The sequence below is a fragment of the Lissotriton vulgaris genome, chromosome 9, assembly GCF_964263255.1.
Source record: "Lissotriton vulgaris chromosome 9, aLisVul1.2, whole genome shotgun sequence".
NCBI lineage: Eukaryota > Metazoa > Chordata > Amphibia > Caudata > Salamandridae > Lissotriton > Lissotriton vulgaris.
The window spans coordinates 926,388,737-926,406,819 of record NC_141697.1 but is presented as its reverse complement, the minus strand read 5'-3'; the positions used below and the strand labels follow the sequence as shown (position 1 = coordinate 926,406,819).

Here is an 18,083-nt window from a genome sequence, read left to right as displayed (position 1 = left end):
TGAATCTTTGCATCACTGCTTTGGAGTACCAGAGTTTTATACCCTAGATCAGCAGGATTTCTTCAGAGGTTTGCACTCCTGTAGTTGATGTGCAGGTTTCATTTGATTTTCACCACATTTAACAGTAATTAGCATGCAGTCAATTAGATCCTCTGTTTCCTTCGATTCTAATGCCCACAAAAATCGTAAGCTTGGTCTGACCCAGCTCCCAGTAGTCCCTCAATCAGCCCCTGATACATGCTCATCCTAGGAAACATTCTTGAGAAAGAGGGCCATGAAATAAAGCTTTCAGAGGGCTGTCCTCTTGCAGAAGATTATCTCCTCAGTGACGTGGGCATCTTAACACTGGCTGCTCGCAATCAGAGCAGTCTGTCAGTGCAGGAAAGCGGTGCAAATTCAGCCACAGCCAGATTTGTAAAGCAGCTGGGTGCCTGTATATACAGGAAGCAGTCTTTGTAAAGCAGTTCATTCCGTACATACAGAAACCGAAGCAGCTGACTTCTAAAATGACACAACTCAGTCTTTGGAGAGCAGTTGAATGTCCTATAAACCCAGGAGAGCTTTACAGCAACTGATGCCTACAGGAAGTACACAGATGGGCATTTGTGAGGGGCATCTGTATACCTAAAGATTCAGGAAGCAATCTTTGCAGAGAAGCACGGTGCTTGCAGACTCAAGAAACAGTCTCCATACAGCAAGGGTGCCTACAGAAGCATAGACTACAAGTGGTTGCCTGTAGATACATAAAACAGTAGATGTACAGCAGCTGGAGCTGCACAAAGACAGGAAGCAGTCTATGTACAGCAGCTAGTGAGGGCACATGCTTGAAATAGTCTTTGTATAGCAGCAGGATGATGGCAGATACAAGAGTCAGTGTTTGTGGAGCAGCAGGGTTTCTGCACACACAGCGTGCAGTCTTTCTTGATCATATTGCTTCCTACCAATACAAGAACCAGTTTTGTAGAGTAATGGAGGGCCTCAGACACACAAAAAATAACATCCTTGTGCACCAGCAGGAAGTATGCAGGCAGTTGTTTGCTTGTAGATAGACGAAGCAGTATTTCAAAAGGAACAGGTTACTACTAGACAAAGGTAGAGCACCTATGCACAGGCAGTCTATGCAGAAAAGCTGGTGGCTTGCAGAAATTGGAATCAATCTTCGTGGTGCAGCAGGGAGACTGCTGGCATGAGAAGCAATCTTTGTCTAGCTGCCGGAAAATACAGGAAACCAAGCACATAATTTACTCCCTCTGGTCTTCTATGCTCACTCTTCCGAACGTGATTGGGTCAGGAGCAATGCAGGCAGATGCTCCATTCTGCAACTGAAAGGAGAGTACACATTTAGAACAAAACCAAAAAAAAATGTTGTGAAAATGCAAACCGAAGTATTCACATAGCTATTCAGTAAAAGAAGATTTTACTTCATTGCCCCCCCATCCCATCCATTTTGTAGTGTTTAGAATGAAAGAACAATAGTTACTTACCTGTAAACAGGTGGTTCTCCAGTATTGGTGTCTTTCATAGATTCACATGCCTGAATCATTCCCCGTCGTCGGAGTGTGAGTCCCACGGTACATAAAAAAGCAATAGTATGCCAAAAATATATAGCAAGTACCAGTTATACTAAACCAGGAAGTAAAGTAGCCCCAGCTACAGTAGAAAAAACTTCCACATTAGTGACCATCCCTGTCATTTTGTATAGCCCAAACTGCAGCCAATCAGGCGACAGCACCCACCAGAAGGTTCTCCCCAGAGGCTCAGGCTGTCAGATTTTCTCGCACGGAGTGATAATAAACCAATGTATCATAAGAGCCTCTGAAGGGGAGGTGGGCGGGTGCATGTGAATCTATGAAAGACACCAATACTGGAGAACCACCTGTTTACAGGTAAGTAACTATTGTTCTTCTCCAGTATTAGGGGTGTCTTTCATAGATTCACATGCCTGAATCAGAGTAGATCGCAGTAAATATCCTTGCTAGTCAGACGCTATAGTAACCCAGCTTGTAAAACTGTGCACATTATCATGAAATATATAAAATGTATTAACACAGCCCGAAGCATGATAAAATGCATCTAATGAAGAATGTTCACACTAAAAACGGTATCCTAAGCGTCTGACTGCAGGAAAAAAAGGAGGTGGGAACAGAGGCTCACCTTAGTTGAAAATATTACATAGAACTGCTTGACACATGTAAACATCGGTCTCACTGGCTGCAGCCAGTGAGACCGATGCGATGAGACCGATGCCAGTGAGACCGCTGCAGCCAACAGTAGTGATTGGTGAAAGCATGCCTGCTAACCTAGGTTGTCGCTCTGCCGATGTGCTGGAGAACCAGCAAACAAAGCAGTTGAGGAAGACAGTGCCCTGGCAGAGTGCGCTCTAGGGGCTGCTAACAAAGCTGTTTAACTTGTGCATGGCAAAAAATCGATCGAAGCAGGGATCCATAATGCAACTGTTCGCCAAGATCCTGTTGGGTTTTAACTAATCGTACCCTAGTTAATAACTAATTGATCGGATCTGCGAAATCGAACTATCCCATGTAAATAGAACATTTGAAACTTCTCCTAATATCAAGTATATGCAAAGCCCATTTGTTGACAGTGGTGGAGGAAAAGATGCCTTTAAATTAACAGGCTCGTTCCAAAAGAAATATCGGAGGCACTGAAAGTATGAATTCCGGAGCAACGCGAACCACCACAGAGTCATAGTGAACTGTATGAAAGGGCTAAAGAACCGATAAAACCTGAACCTAACTGACTAATAGAGGAATGTCAAAGCCAAGAAAAAGAAAATGACACCTTTCAAGTAAGTCATTTTAGATCATCACTGAGGATAGGATCAAAGGATAGCACATGAAACTGCGCTAGTACCACATTGAGATGTCTCGATGGTAATGGACTAATTGGCGTAGGAAAAACATTCTGAAAATTCCTTTGAAGGATTGATTTATATATCTTGAAGAATAAAAAGATGTGTTCCTATCTCGTCGGCATCTGGAACTGCTGCCAATAAAAAAACTATCAGAGTTGCATGAGGCAATCCTGAACTTGCCAGCTAAATGTTTCTGTTTAAGGAGTAAAAGGATGAAGTCCAACCGAACAATATCAGACACCGCAAAAACATTTGCGTTTGAGACCGTGTCCCTGTTATGGCGAACACCTCCTTGCAAACCACAAGGATCTTTAGATGGGCGAACCAAAGGTACTCAGGGGCAGGCCCCTGACCTCAAAGATGGCGGTTCCTGGTGATAAACCTGGCCGCTCTGAAGGAAAAACAGATCCGGAGGTGGACACGACTGAATTGGTTCGCACTCCGAATGGAAAAAAGAGAAACTCAGTAAACCAGTTTTGACGAAGCCTTCAGTGGTAAAGAGGAACCCTCGACACCACTCTATCTTGTTCTTCCGCAGAACTTTGAGACCCAAAGGTATCGGTGGAAAACAGAAGCAGATTGAGATCAGTTGGACGACAAACGCATTTCCCTGTAAATCTTTGTGGGGATGTCTCCACCTTCCGTCGAAGAAAAACTCAATAGAGAGTGGAAATTGCCGTCTTGCTGAGAGTGCCTGCCAGACTGTTTCTTGTACCAGGAACATGCAATCGTCAGAAAGTTGAGTGTGCGTTGTATCGCTCATGCCCATAGATCACAGGCTTCCTGAGGCAACAGAACTGATCTAGCCCTTTGTGTTTAGTGACATAGTGCATACCAGTTGTATTGTCTATGCGCCACAATACAGTTGTCTCCTTGAAATTATTGCGCAACAAAATTGAAGGGCAAAGAAGATGACCCTTCGCTCAGCAGAATGATGTACCAAGCCCTTTATTTGAGGCCTCCATTTCTCGTAGACCTTCAGCCCCTAAAAGAGTGCTCCCCAATTCCCGAGGGATGCGTCTATGGTAATTGTGAAATTTGAACTTTTTGAATGAAAAAACACACCTTGTGTACAAACTTCTGTCTTGGATTCACCCAAGAAAAGACCTCTCGCATCGAGGAGTGATTGTAATGAGATCTTCAAATGAATCAGCGACCTGAAACCACTGGTATGCAGTTGCTTTAGCAGCTTTATCCTGTGCAGAAGGAAACCAACAGGATGCAGGTGTAGGTCATGGCCAGTTGAAATTTCGAGAATCTAATGAAATAGAATGTAATGTAAGTAAAAGAAACATCCTGTAAGAGCTGCAGGCTTCTCATTCGTAAGAGACAACATACCGTTGTTGGATTTGCATTGATTGCTGTTTCTAGAAAAATTCTGTGTCAGAACTAGGAATAATTGGGACTTGACATGGTATATTGATAAAAACCAGGCATTGAAACAGTGATCCTTCTTAAATAAACTTGCCTCAGAAATGATGAAGGCGCATGTATTGCAGACACAGATAGGCTATAAATAATACCTGGGGGTCAAAGAAAAAAGAAAGTTTGACAGTAAGAGCCACTACACCCAATGCACACAGAACAGTGTCGGTGAGAAGTGATAGTTAGTAAATGGTCAAGTCGAGACTCAAGAGTACAAGGAGAAAAATATTGTTCCCATCAGAAGCCACACTGTACCGCCCTTGTTGTCATCATATGGGATCTCCTTACCCAGGAGACAAGACGGCCGGTAAGCATTACCGTGACCGAAATGTAATAGGAGAGCAGAACAGCAGAATGTAGTGGTGGCTAATGAAAAAAGCAGTGTATGGTGTTTGGAGTGAAAAAGTGAAGGGTACTAAAATTAGGTGAATGGGTGGAAAAAAGAAATTTTATTGATATCCCCCAAACCCTAAGGTTAAAAGGCAGGTGTGGGTGCAGGTTTTAAAAAATAACCGCACTTATTAGTGGTCGACATGTTTCAGCATATCATAAGATTTTCTTAATGCATTCCTCAGGACCTATACATAATACACTACTGCTTTTGGAAAAATAAATAAATTATGAAGATATCACCTGGACATCCAGGCGTGCTCAACCGTATACTGTCAGTGCAATGGTAGTGGATCCAACATGTAAAACAAACGAACAAACAAACATGTAGAACACATAAAGTTATTCACATCGTTAATGTTTGTATTCATAGTGGCATTGCAATATGTTCAATCATACCTCATAATATGGGTATGCACTCACCCTTGCGTGTAGGTTGAGGAGCTTCACCCCACCTGGCTGCAGCGCAGGTAAAAGGAGCACTGCTCTGTGAGAAATCACATAATTTTTACAGAGCTGCTAGTGATATGACACTAACCAAATTAATAAAATTAATGAAAGTTAATGAAAGTATACTTCGAGAAAAGAGGTTATCTGAGCCTCTTATAATCAGGCTGGGCTTAAACGCCGTAATCCGTCATGGCTCAGAAACGATGACAACTTAATAGGGACGTTTAATACATGAAGGCCGATCCGTGTCAGTTATATTGAGATAGCTGCGTGGCCTCTAACGGCGTGTAGGCACAATGGGCACACGAAATATGCTGCGTACAACTAATGGTGCTTCGTATAGATGGTAGCAAGATAACCTCTAGCAGCTGTTAGTGCAAAATTTGGAAACGCGCACGAAACACGCTTCGTTTACAAGATAGCGCGGTGGCCTCTAGCGGCGTGTGCGTACAGAGTGAGACACCACAAAGACACGCGTAATGCGTGCACTCACCTAACCGTCGGCGTCTCCAGGCAGTCTTCAGTACTGCTCGGGGGGGTGCCGGCTGCCGAATGAGGTAGTGTTTTGTATGCTTGGCAAGCCAGCCGTGACGTAAGCGATCACGTGACGGCAAGACTTCTGGGAATTGTAGTTCTATACCCAGTACACCTAAAACAAGGGGGGTTTTCTTTCCGGGCTGTGCCGTGGTGTATCTTTTGCACACGTCCTTGGTCGAAAAACACAGTGGTCTACTCCATTAGAGACGTGCAAATGAAAATAAACGAATATTTATTCTTTGTTTTTTATTATTATTAATATTGATACGCAGTGTCATTGCGCCCTTGGAAGGAACATAATTCGGAGAATTATGATACGCTATCCAGTGGATAGGGGGCTTGGTTGTGTGATGTGTGATGTATTTCTCCTACACCAGTCATTAAACAGCATACCGAAGGCCCCAATTGTATAGTGGATGTTTACTAGTATGTGGTGACTAACCAGTAAATATTAATTTCATATCCTATTTATAGGCAGTGCAAATGCGTCCAGGGAAGGGACATAATGTTTACGACACCTCAGAGGGACATCCAGGGTATGGGCTCATTGAGGCCTTCCTTGTCGCTGTTAAGGCGGTATACCCATTTCTGTTCTATCTTGAACAAGAACCGGCTTGTATCTGCACATGAGTCAGGAATGTGCGGCTGTTCAAGGACCGTCCAATAGAAATCTTCAGGACCGTGGCCCTTCTCCAAGAAATGTGCAGTCAGTCTGGTGGCTTGCTTACGGCACCGCACTGTGCTCTTATGTTCCTGGATACGTGTGCGGACCTTTCTGGTTGTCATACCGACATACCGTAGTTCACAAGGACATTTGATCATATATATCAAGTTACTACTATTGCAATTCGTAAACTTGTTTTGTGTCCATGGACGATTGGTGCCAATGTCAACTTCAGTAGATTTGTTAGTCTGGGGACAGACGGTGCAATTTCCACATGGGTGGTGTCCGACCACAGCTGGTAGATCCCAAAGGGTACCCACTTGTCTCCCTTCTTTACTGCGTGGGCGTGTATGAACCAGTTGGTCCTTCAGGTTCGGTCCTCTTTTATATGCGAACATGGGCTGTGGGATGTCATCACCTCCGGTCTTAAGGATGGACCAGTGTTTCTTTATAATTTTCTGTAACTGGTTGGATCGGCTGTTGAAGGTGTTAACAAAAGCAATCCGATCTGTTTTTTCTTTTGGAGGGTTGATTGCAAGTAGGGCATCCCTATTGTTGTTTGAGGCCCTCTTTTTAGATCTACGAATGATTTTCTTAGGGTATTGTTTCTCCTTCAGTTGTTCCTCCAAGTTTTTGGAGTGTGCTTCGAAAGATTCCTTCTTAGAGCAGTTTCTTTGTACCCTGAGGAACTGGCCAAAAGGTAGATTGTCCCTCAGGGCCCGTGGATGGCAGCTGTCGTATCGCAGCAATGCGTTCCTGGCCATGGGTTTGCGATATAGCTCAGACTCGATGCCTGTTGGAGTCGCGTGCAGCTGCAAATCGAGGAAAGCCAATGATGTTCTACTATGCTCAATGGTGAACTTTAAGTATTGGTTCTTACTGTTCAACCAACCATGAAATGATGTTAGTTCTTCTTCAGTGCCACGCCACACCACCAAAATGTCATCAATATAGCGTTTCCACATATGTATTGATGATAGGTATGGGTTGGTGATGGTTAGTACGCTCTGTTGTTCAAAATGGTGAACGTACAGGTTCGCCAGGCTCGGCGCGAAGACACTGCCCATACTGGTCCCGGACGTTTGCAGGTACAGTGTGTCTTCAAAGCGGAAATAGTTCTCCTTCATGGCCATTTCCGCTAATTGCATTATGAAGGGTATTGGTGTGATCGATTGGTGGTTACTCTGCTCCAAAAGTGCCCCCACTACTTCTAGGGTCTCAGTTTGTGGGATCGATGTGTATAGAGATTCAACATCGAACGATACTAGGATGTCAGTTTCGGTGTTGTATTGTATCGTGGGAAGGAGTCTTAGGACATCTTTGGTGTCTTGGAGAAAAGTGGGCATTGCTTTGACCATTGGGTTAAGGAAGTGGTCCACAAAAGTTGAAAGGGGTTCTAATACTGACCCAATGCCAGAAATGATAGGCCTGCCGGGTGGTGGCCTTGTTGGCTTGTGGACTTTGGGCAAGCAGTAAAAGTATGGGATTGTAGGGTGTTTTGTGACCAAGTATTGTCCTTCCTGAGAGGTTATCCATCCCTCACTCGTGGCTTCTTCTACTAAGGCATTAATTCTGGTTTGTAGACCTTCAGTGGGATCCGATCTCAGCGGTAAGTAGGAGTTGCGATCACTGAGTTGCCGCAGACATTCATTTCTGTACGTTGTAGTGTCCAAAATCACGGTTGCTCCGCCTTTGTCGGCCGGCTTGATGGTGATGTTTTCGTTGGAAGTGAGTGAACGCAGGGCTTGCTGTTCATCTCTGGAGAGATTCATAAATGGTTTAACATCTCTTTTGTATAGATCTGTGACATCCTTTTCAACAGCCGTTTCAAAGGTCAGCACTTTGGGCGGTAATGTGGCACTAGGTGGATTGAACGAAGAAGGTTTCTTCAAACCTGTGTTGTTATCAATGGTTATGGTTTCCAAAGCAGTCGGTTTTGCAAAAAAATAATGTAACCTTATTTTCCTAAATAGCTTGGATAGTTCAATTTGTGCCAAAAAAGGATCACCTTTCTGAGTGGCCACGAATCCCAAACCTTTGTTTAGGAGGAGTTCCTCATTAGTAGACAAAGTGTGTGAACTTAGGTTGATCACGATGCCGGCTGGTTGCTTGTTCCCGCAGCGTCTTGGGGGACTTTCTTCCCGCTGCGTAGATCCATCCTCGATTGTTGCGGGATGTTCGTGTCCGTGTTCCAATGCACCTGTTGTTGCACTGCTCCTTGTCTCCTCCTGCCTCGGCCTCGTCTCTGGCCAAAACCTAAAAAAGGAAACGATCCTGGGCCTTGTTGCATCTGTGGTGGGTAGAAGGGCGGGCCCATTTGTGGAGGGCAGTTTGGACCCATCATCCATGGGTTGATGGGCCACCATGGTTGGTGATTGCCAAAGTTTTGTGGCTGGTTTCTCCAATTTCTCTTATTGCCACGACCTCGCGGCGCTTGATTCGATGATCCGGTCTGTGATGCATCTGAATCGCTGGATGTCCCATCTGAGCTGGAAGTGCCGTAAGTTGAACCTCCTCTTTTGCCACTGCGATTAAATGTGGGTGCTGTGTAGGTGTCGCTACTATAGGGATATATTGTCTCCATTGAGAACTTTGCCAGATCCTTTTTAAACCTGTCTAATTTTATGGATAAGATGGATTCTTTAAAATCTTTGTTGGTCTTATCCGTATCGTCCTGTCCCTTTTTAAACTGTCCACTTTTTAAAGAGGTTTTTATCTGGCCTTCAAGGACCTGAATCTCAATCAAGATGGTATCCGCAATCCTCTTCGCGGTTTTTATGATCAGGACTAGCCAGTCCCTCGTACATCTCCAGGCTATCAGGGCCCAGTCCTTAAGAAATTGTTTATCGTCAAGAAAAAGGCGTGGTGCATTGTTGACGATGAGGCCTGTGGGGGCACAGTTGCCTCTAAGATACTGGGCCATGATAATGCCATGGACGGAGATTCGAGAGTGGGACTTCTTTAGGATCAAGACTTTATTCCAGCTGTCGTCATTGTTTGCTGCCTGTGATGGAACGGGCACATTATCCAGAAGACTGGGATTTTCGTCTAAGATGTTTTGCACTTCGGCACTTTCAAATGCTAACCCCCAGTTGGTAGCCATCGTTCCGAGCAGACGGGTGAGACAGTCAAGCCTCAAAACGAGATTCTCAAAGTATACTTTATTGCATTGGTGACCAGAGTGATCAACCAAAATTAAAAAGAACCACAGCCTTAGCTGTACTAGTAACACATTCAACAACAAGTGGGGAGGGTCTAAGGGCAAGTTTACCGACCAACCAGATATAAGCCCCTTAGCTCAATATATCACAACAAATAATACCTGGGGGTCAAAGAAAAAAGAAAGTTTGACAGTAAGAGCCACTACACCCAATGCACACAGAACAGTGTCGGTGAGAAGTGATAGTTAGTAAATGGTCAAGTCGAGACTCAAGAGTACAAGGAGAAAAATATTGTTCCCATCAGAAGCCACACTGTACCGCCCTTGTTGTCATCATATGGGATCTCCTTACCCAGGAGACAAGACGGCCGGTAAGCATTACCGTGACCGAAATGTAATAGGAGAGCAGAACAGCAGAATGTAGTGGTGGCTAATGAAAAAAGCAGTGTATGGTGTTTGGAGTGAAAAAGTGAAGGGTACTAAAATTAGGTGAATGGGTGGAAAAAAGAAATTTTATTGATATCCCCCAAACCCTAAGGTTAAAAGGCAGGTGTGGGTGCAGGTTTTAAAAAATAACCGCACTTATTAGTGGTCGACATGTTTCAGCATATCATAAGATTTTCTTAATGCATTCCTCAGGACCTATACATAATACACTACTGCTTTTGGAAAAATAAATAAATTATGAAGATATCACCTGGACATCCAGGCGTGCTCAACCGTATACTGTCAGTGCAATGGTAGTGGATCCAACATGTAAAACAAACGAACAAACAAACATGTAGAACACATAAAGTTATTCACATCGTTAATGTTTGTATTCATAGTGGCATTGCAATATGTTCAATCATACCTCATAATATGGGTATGCACTCACCCTTGCGTGTAGGTTGAGGAGCTTCACCCCACCTGGCTGCAGCGCAGGTAAAAGGAGCACCGCTCTGTGAGAAATCACATAATTTTTACAGAGCTGCTAGTGATATGACACTAACCAAATTAATAAAATTAATGAAAGTTAATGAAAGTATACTTCGAGAAAAGAGGTTATCTGAGCCTCTTATAATCAGGCTGGGCTTAAACGCCGTAATCCGTCATGGCTCAGAAACGATGACAACTTAATAGGGACGTTTAATACATGAAGGCCGATCCGTGTCAGTTATATTGAGATAGCTGCGTGGCCTCTAACGGTGTGTAGGCACAATGGGCACACGAAATATGCTGCGTACAACTAATGGTGCTTCGTATAGATGGTAGCAAGATAACCTCTAGCAGCTGTTAGTGCAAAATTTGGAAACGCGCACGAAACACGCTTCGTTTACAAGATAGCGCGGTGGCCTCTAGCGGCGTGTGCGTACAGAGTGAGACACCACAAAGACACGCGTAATGCGTACACTCACCTAACCGTCGGCGTCTCCAGGCAGTCTTCAGTACTGCTCGGGGGGGCGCCGGCTGCCGAATGAGGTAGTGTTTTGTATGCTTGGCAAGCCAGCCGTGACGTAAGCGATCACGTGACGGCAAGACTTCTGGGAATTGTAGTTCTATACCCAGTACACCTAAAACAAGGGGGGTTTTCTTTCCGGGCTGTGCCGTGGTGTATCTTTTGCACACGTCCTTGGTCGAAAAACACAGTGGTCTACTCCATTAGAGACGTGCAAATGAAAATAAACGAATATTTATTCTTTGTTTTTTATTATTATTAATATTGATACGCAGTGTCATTGCGCCCTTGGAAGGAACATAATTCGGAGAATTATGATACGCTATCCAGTGGATAGGGGGCTTGGTTGTGTGATGTGTGATGCATTTCTCCTACACCAGTCATTAAACAGCATACCGAAGGCCCCAATTGTATAGTGGATGTTTACTAGTATGTGGTGACTAACCAGTAAATATTAATTTCATATCCTATTTATAGGCAGTGCAAATGCGTCCAGGGAAGGGACATAATGTTTACGACACCTCAGAGGGACATCCAGGGTATGGGCTCATTGAGGCCTTCCTTGTCGCTGTTAAGGCGGTATACCCATTTCTGTTCTATCTTGAACAAGAACCGGCTTGTATCTGCACATGAGTCAGGAATGTGCGGCTGTTCAAGGACCGTCCAATAGAAATCTTCAGGACCGTGGCCCTTCTCCAAGAAATGTGCAGTCAGTCTGGTGGCTTGCTTACGGCACCGCACTGTGCTCTTATGTTCCTGGATACGTGTGCGGACCTTTCTGGTTGTCATACCGACATACCGTAGTTCACAAGGACATTTGATCATATATATCAAGTTACTACTATTGCAATTCGTAAACTTGTTTTGTGTCCATGGACGATTGGTGCCAATGTCAACTTTAGTAGATTTGTTAGTCTGGGGACAGACGGTGCAATTTCCACATGGGTGGTGTCCGACCACAGCTGGTAGATCCCAAAGGGTACCCACTTGTCTCCCTTCTTTACTGCGTGGGCGTGTATGAACCAGTTGGTCCTTCAGGTTCGGTCCTCTTTTATATGCGAACATGGGCTGTGGGATGTCATCACCTCCGGTCTTAAGGATGGACCAGTGTTTCTTTATAATTTTCTGTAACTGGTTGGATCGGCTGTTGAAGGTGTTAACAAAAGCAATCCGATCTGTTTTTTCTTTTGGAGGGTTGATTGCAAGTAGGGCATCCCTATGGTTGTTTGAGGCCCTCTTTTTAGATCTACGAATGATTTTCTTAGGGTATTGTTTCTCCTTCAGTTGTTCCTCCAAGTTTTTGGAGTGTGCTTCGAAAGATTCCTTCTTAGAGCAGTTTCTTTGTACCCTGAGGAACTGGCCAAAAGGTAGATTGTCCCTCAGGGCCCGTGGATGGCAGCTGTCGTATCGCAGCAATGCGTTCCTGGCCATGGGTTTGCGATATAGCTCAGACTCGATGCCTGTTGGAGTCGCGTGCAGCTGCAAATCGAGGAAAGCCAATGATGTTCTACTATGCTCAATGGTGAACTTTAAGTATTGGTTCTTACTGTTCAACCAACCATGAAATGATGTTAGTTCTTCTTCAGTGCCACGCCACACCACCAAAATGTCATCAATATAGCGTTTCCACATATGTATTGATGATAGGTATGGGTTGGTGATGGTTAGTACGCTCTGTTGTTCAAAATGGTGAACGTACAGGTTCGCCAGGCTCGGCGCGAAGACACTGCCCATACTGGTCCCGGACGTTTGCAGGTACAGTGTGTCTTCAAAGTGGAAATAGTTCTCCTTCATGGCCATTTCCGCTAATTGCATTATGAAGGGTATTGGTGTGATCGATTGGTGGTTACTCTGCTCCAAAAGTGCCCCCACTACTTCTAGGGTCTCAGTTTGTGGGATCGATGTGTATAGAGATTCAACATCGAACGATACTAGGATGTCAGTTTTGGTGTTGTATCGTGGGAAGGAGTCTTAGGACATCTTTGGTGTCTTGGAGAAAAGTGGGCATTGCTTTGACCATTGGGTTAAGGAAGTGGTCCACAAAAGTTGAAAGGGGTTCTAATACTGACCCAATGCCAGAAATGATAGGCCTGCCGGGTGGTGGCCTTGTTGGCTTGTGGACTTTGGGCAAGCAGTAAAAGTTGCCGCAGACATTCATTTCTGTACAGAAATGAATGTCTGCGGCAACTCAGTGATCGCAACTCCTACTTACCGCTGAGATCGGATCCCACTGAAGGTCTACAAACCAGAATTAATGCCTTAGTAGAAGAAGCCACGAGTGAGGGATGGATAACCTCTCAGGAAGGACAATACTTGGTCACAAAACACCCTACAATCCCATACTTTTACTGCTTGCCCAAGCAGCTGGGTCCAGCATCAAAGAGGTCAACCAAAAAACATGACCCTCAGTGTCCACATAGGAAAAGTGTTGCAGCCTTAAACTACTATGGAGGTGACTGCTGATGCTGTCAGTTTATAATCCCTCCGTAGACGTACTTCTTGTCGTCAACGAAACTGGTCCTTAACTTGGCCAACGTTCAATAATAAAACTCACCATCACTGAGGATGATTGATGAACAGAGCATTTTGTCGACTTAGAATGTCGTCGACGAGTCTGCTATTAACTAAGCTGAACTGTCGTCAATGGCCAACTGTTTACCGACCTAAAGCTTGCGGCCAACTGTCGATGTGCCCACTGTTAATGGCCCCAATTGCATTGTTTATAGGTTTACTATTGGCAGTCAAGAGATGCTGGGCCCACTGCCAATGGCCAACTGCCGATGGACCACCTGTCAAAAGAGCCACTGTCAGTGGCCCAATGGTATTGAGCCAACCGTCGCCAAAGCTTTCAGTGACTATGTCAGCTGAAGAGGTCCTCAAACGTTGACGAGGCTCTTCACCGTTGACGGGGCACCTCACCGTCGACGAGGCTCCTCACCGTCGACGATTGCACTTCACCGTCGACGAGGCTCGTCGTCGACAGAACTCCCTCGTCGTCGACGAGGCCCGTCGTCGACGATTGCCCTTCACCGTCGACGATTGCTCTTCACCGTCGACGAGGGACACCCTTCACACGATGTGCGGTAAAAAATCTGACAGCCTGAGCCTCTGGGGAGAACCTTCTGGTGGGTGCTGTCGCCTGATTGGCTGCAGTTTGGGCTATACAAAATGACAGGGATGGTCACTAATGTGGAAGTTTTTTCTACTCTAGCTGGGGCTACTTTACTTCCTGGTTTAGTATAACTGGTACTTGCTATATATTTTTGGCATACTATTGCTTTTTTATGTACCGTGGGACTCCCACTCAGACGACGGGGAATGATTCAGGCATGTGAATCTATGAAAGACACCCCTAATACTGGAGAATTTAAGGCTCACAATTTGTGTCCATTGCAGAACCCCCCAATTCTAAATGAGCCTTTGACATACACACGTCATAAATGCAAGGTCAGTTAATCTGTACATGCCATAATCTGTGGTACTGATCAGACTAAAAATTCTAAGCGCTAAACCACAAATTGATCAGAGTAAGAAACCTCCAAGACGCTGCCAAGGAGTTTGAAGATGGAAGCAATGTGCATTAGTAGCAAAACAGGCTAGGTTGCTGGGAGGAAAAGAGTGGGGTGAATAAAATAAGCACAAGCTCCATCAGAGAAGGTCCGTATTGCTGTATGAAAGTCAGCAATGGCTTTAGTCTGTGCATCTAAGGCAAGACTATTGAATGAAGCATGAGACATGGTCTACATCACATCAAAGGAAATGTGCCATTTAAACAAAAAACTTTGAAGTGGCCCAAGCAACAATGATGATGTCCTTATGAGGAAGGATGTCACCCAGGCAAACCTGCAGAAATACATGAAATTACTCACTGTATAAAATACCTTGGGGTACAGTTTTTGGGATTAGAGACCCTATAACTTATAAACGGCCTTTCTTGGAGAGCCGCCATCCTGTTTCCGGCACCTTCATCCTCTTGATCCGAATAAAACTTAGGAGTGAGATCTTTAGAGGGATGCAGAAGTTAGGTGGCACCTTCAGAGGGAAGCAGATGAATGCCACCATGACACGTCTCTCTATAAGGGACCACTATATCACATCAGCCCTTTTCCATGTAAAAATCCTTAAGTAATGAGTGTGTCTTGTGCAGGAAGAGGAAAGCTAGACATAAAAAACACCATTTTGCATGGGTCCCTTCATTATTTTTAGGTCGAGCCTGGGCAGCGCATGCGCTGCTCTGCGAGGCAGGCTATATTCAGGTATGGACTTGATTCTCCACCCACTCTGAGCCGATAATTCTAATTGACTTGTCTCATTCTCCTTTGTAGACTGTGGCTTTTCATTGGTCTATAGGCTTATCAGTCTCTCCTTAGCACTGCCTTGTCTCATCTTGTAACCTCCCATAAGGACTTGCCCCCTTACTTGTGTTGTTACTCCGGAGGCTTTAATTACAGCCTCTGAGCACTATTTCTTTAAATGTATTTCAACTGTTTGCAGTTGCAGGCAAGAAACGCTCTCTCAATGCTTTATATATACTTTTTTTAATAGCACTGTACACCACAGTGGCGGCCACACCTTTGCTTTATTTGTGGGACTGAACGCAGTTGCAGGTGTTTTTTCCTCATTTATTCACTTTTTTGTTCTGTTTAGAAGCGCCCCATGCCACACTTTCACGTTAATGGAGGTCATGCCTATTTCGTTAGACGAGCCACATCTAAAGAAAGGTCTGTCGCAGCTTTTAAAGTGAAACCGTGGCATGGAGTGCTTTTACTCAAAAAAAAATTAGTTTCTCAACTTGACAAATACTTTTTTTGTAAAAGCGCCTCATACAGCACTTTCACTTTAATGGCAGCCGCAGACCTTTCTTTAGATGCGGATCATGTAAATAAAGGGGAGTGGCCTCTATTAATGTGAAAGCGCGGCATGGAACACTTTAAAAAAAACGTATTTGCAATGCAATAGGTCTCGCATTTGCAAGAGTTTAATCTATTGTCATTTACAATGCCAATAGCTCAAATTCTCGTAAATGCGAGACCTATTGCAAATGCTTGTTGAAATAGGTAGGAGGATTGTGTTACCTCTGGGAAGTTTGGCCCTAGCAAACCGGTCTTAACAGCATGTGCCCGTCATTAAGCAGATAAACTGTTTTAGATATTTAATTTGTATATTTCACATTTTTATTAGTATATTGTAATGTGCACACACATTGTACAAGTTGTGTAAAGGTCAAGCTTGTGACCCTGCAACAAAATGTTTGCAAGTCATGCTTGGAGCAACACATTTTATAACACATTTCACTTCAAGCCATGCCTCAAGGTTTAAAGTGATCACTGAAATTGTTTTTACATTTAACATGTCTGGTTTGATGCTACAGGAATCAACTGTAACTCTGCCTTGTTAAATTAGGTCCTGCTTCATAGTGGTCAAATGTTTTACAAATAACACTGTAGTCAGTCTGCACACATTAATACTTGGAAAGCTCCCACCACCTCTGATATGCAACCAAGCTACTTTCCAGATCAGGAAGTAGCCACCCCTTACCCCGAGCACATTTGAACTCTGGCAGATGGGAAAATTAGATAGTCAGGAGGTGTACACCCCCAGAAGGCAAGCCACATCCCTAAAGTGGGCTACGTAATCTGTACAGCTGAAGAAGGGTTCAGCCATTTTTAAACAGGGCAGATCTGAGGCTTCTGCATCTGGGTAGAAAAGGTGTCATCCTCAACTAGAAGTGGATTAGTTGTTGGAGCTAGTAGCTACTTTGGCTACTAGCACCCACAACCCCATTGCCCCTAAATCTTGGATTCAAAGGGCAATCCAGCTTCAAAACCTCTGATCAACTTGTAACAAAGTAGAGATAAGAGTTTGCAACTTTAGGAATTGCACAATGTAAATGTGTGGTAACCTTCACCTGTGGCAACCCTGGAACTGCACGATTGATGCAAAAAGGAGAGATGATGGACGGAAAGCTGAACAAATCAAACATTCACCCACAGTCAAAGATCTGGGTTAAATCTATAGTTCTTTGCTTGCCATGCCATTAATTTTTCTGATCCTGCTCCCCATGAAAAAAGTCCATCCAGAACTGCCAGACCAGTTCCTCCCTCGACCAGAAACAAGCATCTTGGGACCGGTTTCAGGGTATCACCTCCATCAGCCCGCTTTGCTTGAATCCAGTGGCACAGGAGGCATGGGACGCACGTATGGGCATACCCATCCCACTTATGGCGATAAATGCAAAAAGAACAGATGGACAGAAAGCTAAACAAATGTAACATTCACAACCAGTCACAGATCTGGGTTAAACACATCGTTTTTTTGCTCACCATACCATTCTTGGGAATGCAGTTGTAACCAGTGCTTAATTTGCATAAAAAAAAAAACGCCCATTGCCGCGGTCAGCACTGCCGTTAAAATAACAGCACAACTACTAACCATCACACTTCTACATGTGCCATAATTCTGACTATTCCTGATCCTCAAAGCAAGAAGGAGGACTTGGCAGCAGGTATTAGTCATTTTTAATTTATATTGAACTTATGAACATCTGTTGTAGAATTCGCAAACCAAACAGCACCACAATGTGGCAGATTGTCAGAAGTGCTGGTGTTGACAGTTAAGTGCAAATGCCAAGCACTAGAAACCACTGGCTCAAATTAAGCGCTGGTTTTAACCTGCTCACTTCAGTGGAGCTAGGGAATAAAGATGACTGGTTGATGATTAAAAGGGTTGATTGAATTTCCAGTTAATGTATTACTTTGCATTTACGATGTAGCTCATCCGAATATATGATGAATTCCCGCATTTTTTCTCCACTTGGAATCACAACGCGGTCGTTATCGTGATTTGTGATTCCGCATACCATTACTCCGCAAGTCGTAACAATGACTTGTGGAGGGGGGGCGCTGGAAGTTGGAATAGTATAATTTACTATTCCAACTCCAGTCTGTGCGGACACTAGGGAAGGTGTTGGATTTTAAATCCAACACTCCCCTCCCCCCTCTGCAAGTCATTGTTCCGACTAGCAGAGCAATGGTATGCGGAATCACAACACGGTCGTAATCACGACCGCGTTGTGATTCCAAGCGGAGAAAAAGAATCGTAAACACCGTTTACCAGCTCATCCATGCTTTACAAAGACACCACCTTG

The 18,083-nt window shown here is 44.3% G+C and overlaps 1 long non-coding RNA gene across 1 annotated transcript in view; it reads left to right on the top strand.

Annotated features, from left to right (window-relative positions):
- Window positions 1–18,083, top strand: part of LOC147692537 (uncharacterized) — a 188,606-nt gene that overhangs the window by 89,510 nt on the left and 81,013 nt on the right. The gene's annotated exons all lie outside the window — the stretch shown is intronic.